The 5,210-nt window shown below is 60.2% G+C and overlaps 1 long non-coding RNA gene across 1 annotated transcript; it reads left to right on the plus strand.

Annotated features, from left to right (window-relative positions):
• The first annotated feature begins 639 nt into the window (after positions 1 to 639).
• Positions 640 to 4,233, plus strand: LOC105879301 (uncharacterized). The gene is made up of 3 exons (XR_001157698.2): positions 640 to 859; positions 3,626 to 3,740; positions 4,087 to 4,233. It is a non-coding gene; the product is annotated as an uncharacterized LOC105879301 (long non-coding RNA).
• The last annotated feature ends 977 nt before the right edge of the window (positions 4,234 to 5,210 follow it).

Genomic DNA, 5,210 nt, shown 5'->3' on the forward strand with positions numbered 1-5,210 from the left:
GAGCTGCCGGGGCTGCTGGAAGGGGCAACACTGAGGGGCCCTTTCACGGAGCACCTTTTATAATGGTCCACTTTGGAAATTGCCCTAAGAACTGCATGTCCCTGTAAATGGGCCTGGTCAGGGCTGGTTCATGCCTGGGACATTTTTGGGAGGGAAGTGACAAATCCCTGCCCTTCCAGTGGTCTCCCGAACTACCACATTTGCTGTCGCAGAGGCAGAAAGACTCACCCAGGCCCGCAGTGCGCGTCATCCTCAGTTTGGAGACATGGGGAAGAAGTGGACGTGTGCTGACCGTCTCCTCTGTCCCAGCTCCGGGGTCTACTTGCTGTGCACAGCGCCCCTTCTCACACCCCTGCTCCCGTGGGCACACACGCATGCGCGCACATGCACACGCATGCACACACATACATGTGCACACACACAGTGAGCAGCAGGTGCCACTGTCCTCACTGCACAGCGGGGAGGCCGGGGTTCGGAGAGGCGCCGCACGCGGAGCCGGGGCAGGGCGCTGCGTGGACGGCCGGGAGAGCTCGATGCAGCTGGAGCAGCTCCCTCAGCCACCACGCCCACAGAGCTGTGACCGCAGCGCCGGCGGGGACAGCGGAGGACCGCCTGGCTGGCGGAGGGCTCCCCGGCGGAGGGCTCCCCGGCGGAGGGCTCCCCGCGAGCACCAGGGCAGCGCACCCGCCCGCGCTGTGAGGATTGGGCGCCATGGCATGCCGGCCGAATTCGGGCAGAACACTAGGCCGGGAGGGAGCGCGAGCCCCACGGAATAGCGGACGGAACGCAGCAGAGCCCCAGCGGCTACGACAGCCGGCCGAAACGATCAAGTGAAATGCAAGTTTACAAAACAAATCAGGTGAGAGATTTTTAAGGTACCGGGAGTGACAGAAGGGGAAAAATCCTACCCAGGTTTTGATCTGTCCCCACAAATCGCAGCACGCTGGCGGGAAGGACGATGGCACCTCTGCCCTCGCGTGCTCTGGGACGCTGCTCGCCGGGCCGGCTGCAAAGGTGGGACGGGCAGCGGGCAAGAGGGAGAAATGTCTCCCGTGCTCTCAGGAGCCAGAGACGCTGGGCAGGGAGACTCAGGTCCCAGCAGCCCCCGACACGCCTCCTGCCCTGTGGTGGGGGGACGGATGGACGGTGGACGGTGGGGACAGCTCTGGCCAGTTCCCACCCCACACGGCCACCATATCGTCCTGTGCCTCAGTCTCCCCTTCCATCTCGCGGGCTCTTCCTGGGGCAGCAGGAGGGTGAGGGTGGGCTGCCAGGGCCCTCTCCACGAAGGGGCTTGGGAGGAGCTGGGCAGCGGAGCTGCAGGACAGTGGGGCGAGGGGCCTGAAGGGGACAGATGGGGCAGCGGCCACTTCTCTTCCGGCTGGCGGGAGGCGGAGAGTCAGGCTGCCTTTGCTTGGGCTCCACAGAAACAGACCCCGAGACAGAGAATGGACTCTGGGAGCAATGTGATCCCGGCGCCACTGGCAGGACGTGGGAGGGGCGACCCTGAAGGGAAGGAACTTGGTTATCAAGCAAGTTCACACTGGATTCGCTCCCTCTGGGGAACTTTGAGGCCAGAGCCAGTACCCTGGCAGAACACGCTGGCCTCAGGCTCTGCAGAGTTCCCCGCCCAGGGGCGCGGGAGCCGGTGCGGGGCAGCACCTCCTGTCACTGGCCGGGGACCGCTGGGGGAATTCCTCCCCGGCACCTCTGTGCTCTGGCAGCAGGAGCAAGCCCCTCGCAAAGGGATGCAGGTGAGGTGGGGTTGGCCGGGGGGCCCTGAGTGGCAAGGCGAGGAGTGGGCACTGCCATGGTCTGTGGCCCAGAGGCTTGGGCAGGTTGTCCCTGAGGTTGGAGCAGCAGCCTGGCCGGATGACATGTGATGGGGACCCTGACGTCCCATAGAACTGGCAAGAAAGGGGACTCCAGATCCCATGGTATTGTCCTGTGCCAGCGCCTTGGGGCGTTGGACTGCTGGATACATTGCAAAGAGCAGCAGCACGCTCAGGGCCCGCCGCAGTGAGGCGTCCTGGCCGTGCGGAGGCAGCCTGTGCTGTGGCGGGGAAGAGCACAGGCCTCAGGTCCCCACATTTCCTCTGGCGCTGCCAACCGTGTGCCTCTGCCTGATCACCTCACTAGTTAGTGCCTCAGTTTCCTAATCTGCAAAGTGAGGGTAAGGCTAGTCTACACCACTGTGGGTTTTTGTGAGGGTAAAAGTGGTAAGTATAAAGCCGTAAGAAAGTGCTTGGTACACAAGAGAATGTCCCTACGTTTTAGAACATGGGGTGCATTCAGGAGAGTCTGAGGCCTGGTGACGTCACCGTCACCTGGGGCTTTGCCTGAGAGCAGAGTGCGGAAGAGGTCAGGGTGGAGGGACAGCAGCAACCTCCTGCTGGAGTCACTCTGGGCTGGGAAGAACCCTGGGGCAGGCTGAGTGCACAGGACAGGGCGGGGCTGCTCGTTCCCAGGGAGGGCCCTGACCCCGAAGACCCCTCCTGCTCTGAGCGATGAACTTTCTGCCTCCCAAGGAGGAGGGATGGAGGGAGGGAGGGAGAAGGGCTTCGTCCTTGTGCGGGCCTCAACGAGGAGCAGAGTGGAGGATTTCGGTGGGGAGGAAGGGGCCGAGCGCACAGCTGCGGGGCACACTGAGCGTGGGTCTGCGGGGCTCCCTTAGTGGACGGCTTGGTCTGGGACAAGGCTGGGTGCAGCATCTCGGATCAGCAGGGCGTAATTCCTGTGGTCAGATTTGTTCCCTCCTCACCGCTGCTTTGAGCTCTCGGATCACCCTTCCCTAGGTCTTCACAGCATCACAGCCAGCCCAGAGCAGCGTGGAACTCCAGCGGGAGCCGATCCGAGGCCCCTCCCAGAGCAGCCAGGCCTGGCAGGCCCAGGCTCTGCCCGTTTGCTTCTCTCCCCTGTCCTGGCGCAGGGGTGCAGCCTGGTTCTGGGGTGGCTCTTCCCCTCCTGAACACCTCTGGGGAGAGGGGCGGCTAGTGCCAAGAACTGTGAAGGCTTTGAGATTTTGTCCCAGCTACAAGCTAGCATGTTAGCTTGCCTGAGTTTCATGGATGCCAGTAAAAGACAGGAGACTTCTGGGTCAGAGATACAGTTTATTCCTCACAGCGGTGGTGATAGCCAGAGAACCGGCATTTCTGTGGCTATTCTCTGAGCTCGGTTCTCATAGGTCAATATGCAGAAGGCCAGGTGACACCTGCATGTGCAGTGGGCTGTGTTATAAGAAAGGAACCCTAAACTTTGGAACCCAGATCTCTTAAAATGAGTGCAGACATGCCTACTCTTTGCTCTGGAGTGAGACATCATCTTTATTTTAGTGGACAGTGAGTTTGCCTACCTTTTGCTCTGGATGTTTGCCATCTTCCGTTCAAGGCCGTTCCTCATCTAAGCATCCTTGAAAAGATAGCCCAGAACAAAGGGCGGTTAATACCTCACTTGTCAGCCGTGCCCTAGACGTCTCCACTTTGGAGATTCCCTAAGAGGGGACATCCCCGCTCCCTTTAGCCCTGCCAGGGCCGATGTCCCAGATCTCTCTTGGGTCGGGTTTCACCTGCCTGGGTTCAGCAGCCACCTGGGATTCCTCACAGCTCTTGCCTCCTCTTCCTCTAAGCCCTGAGACTCCCCGACATGAACCTGGGAACTGCCAGGTCTGACTCTGCCTTCCAAGGAGCAGGGAGACCTGGGCGGCCTCGGCTGTCGCTTCAGCTCGCCGTCATCACGCTCTGGTAAGTATTCTGCCTTCGGAGATCTTCAGGCCAGAGGCATGCGCTGGCATCCACGCTGAGTTCAGCCCCAGACCCTGGGGTGCACTCCCAGAGTGTCTCCCCGCAGGCCCCACTTCCCCAGGCTGCCTCTGCAGCTTCGAGCTCACCCACCTCTAGCCAGGCAGGAAGGCGCGAGGCTCCCTTCACAGGGGAATCCGGGCCGTGAGGGCTTGCTTCTCTTGGAACCTCTCGTTCCTCAGCTCTGCTGTGGAGGGCCCGGTGGATGTGGGCACAGTGTCCCTACATGACACTTCTGTTTGTCTTGATTCCTGTGGTACGGCCCTGCTTCCTTCCTCTCTCCCACTAGTCACCTCCTCACACGGACCAGCGTGCATGGCTGTTTCCGGGAAACGCCAGCCCACAACAGTGACCCAGGACTGTTTGGGTGGCCTGGCCTTGCATGACAGGGCACAGGAGTGGCCCAAGGCCCAGGGGCCTGAGGAGAGCAGCCAGAGGCAGGCGTGCAGTGAATTGTTCCAATAAAACCACAGGAGGAGAAAACGTTCCCTCTACCAAACAGTCTCTATTTTGTGGAAGGGACTGGGGGTCAGGTCAAATGTTGGTCCCTGAACTCCAGGAAGCCACCTTTTCTGGAAATTACCTGCGTTGAAACTGGGTCATGCTTGCACAGCTGGGGCCTGGGGGCTCCCCAAGCTCATCTGCTCTGGCCTCTCCTCGCCCTGTACCAGTGACAGTGAGTAAGGCTGGACTTTTTTTGGTCCCCATAAGCTGACTGGGTGCCGAGCAGGAGCTGGCAGGTGGGCACTGCAAGTGTCCTGCAGCTGCAGAGATCTGACCTGTGCACCCCCATGGCCTGGGCAGCACGGAGGCCCCGGACCCTGGACAGACGGTGGACCTGACATCTCCACACACATGGAGTGCCAGAGAGAGACCTCTGAAGGCCTGAGCCACCATACCACTCCCAGATTTAAGCACACACATAGTCATTTTCCCTTGTCAAAAACCTACAGATGCTCCAACCCCTGGTCTGGCCAGCGAGGGTCTTCAGGACTTGGGTGCTCCCATGCATGGCACATACTGCCTTCTCCTCCCACCAGCAGCAGCCACCTGCAGCCTCCCAAATCTGCAAGGGTCCCCCTGGGCTCACAGGCAATGCCCTTCCCACCCACATTTCCTGGCACATGCTTCTACGCAGAATTCTGTTCAGACATCCTATCCTCTGCATATTTCATCCCTTAAGATCCAAGCATCACAAGTTGAAAGGACTTGTTTAAACGTCAGTGTCCCAGTTGGGCTGGGACTCCTTAAGCCTTTGGTCAGAGCTTGGCCTGCAGGAGGTGTTCAGAACACGTGCGACGGACAGACCCGCATCCTGCTCGTCTGCAGCGTGAGTGTAACGGTCTGGACTATTGGAAAGACACGAGAAGCTCTTGTAAAGTATATGCTCTCCTTCAAATGTGAGAGCTGCTC

Source organism: Microcebus murinus, chromosome 8 (genome assembly GCF_040939455.1).
Source record: "Microcebus murinus isolate Inina chromosome 8, M.murinus_Inina_mat1.0, whole genome shotgun sequence".
In the NCBI taxonomy this organism is placed as follows: domain Eukaryota; kingdom Metazoa; phylum Chordata; class Mammalia; order Primates; family Cheirogaleidae; genus Microcebus; species Microcebus murinus.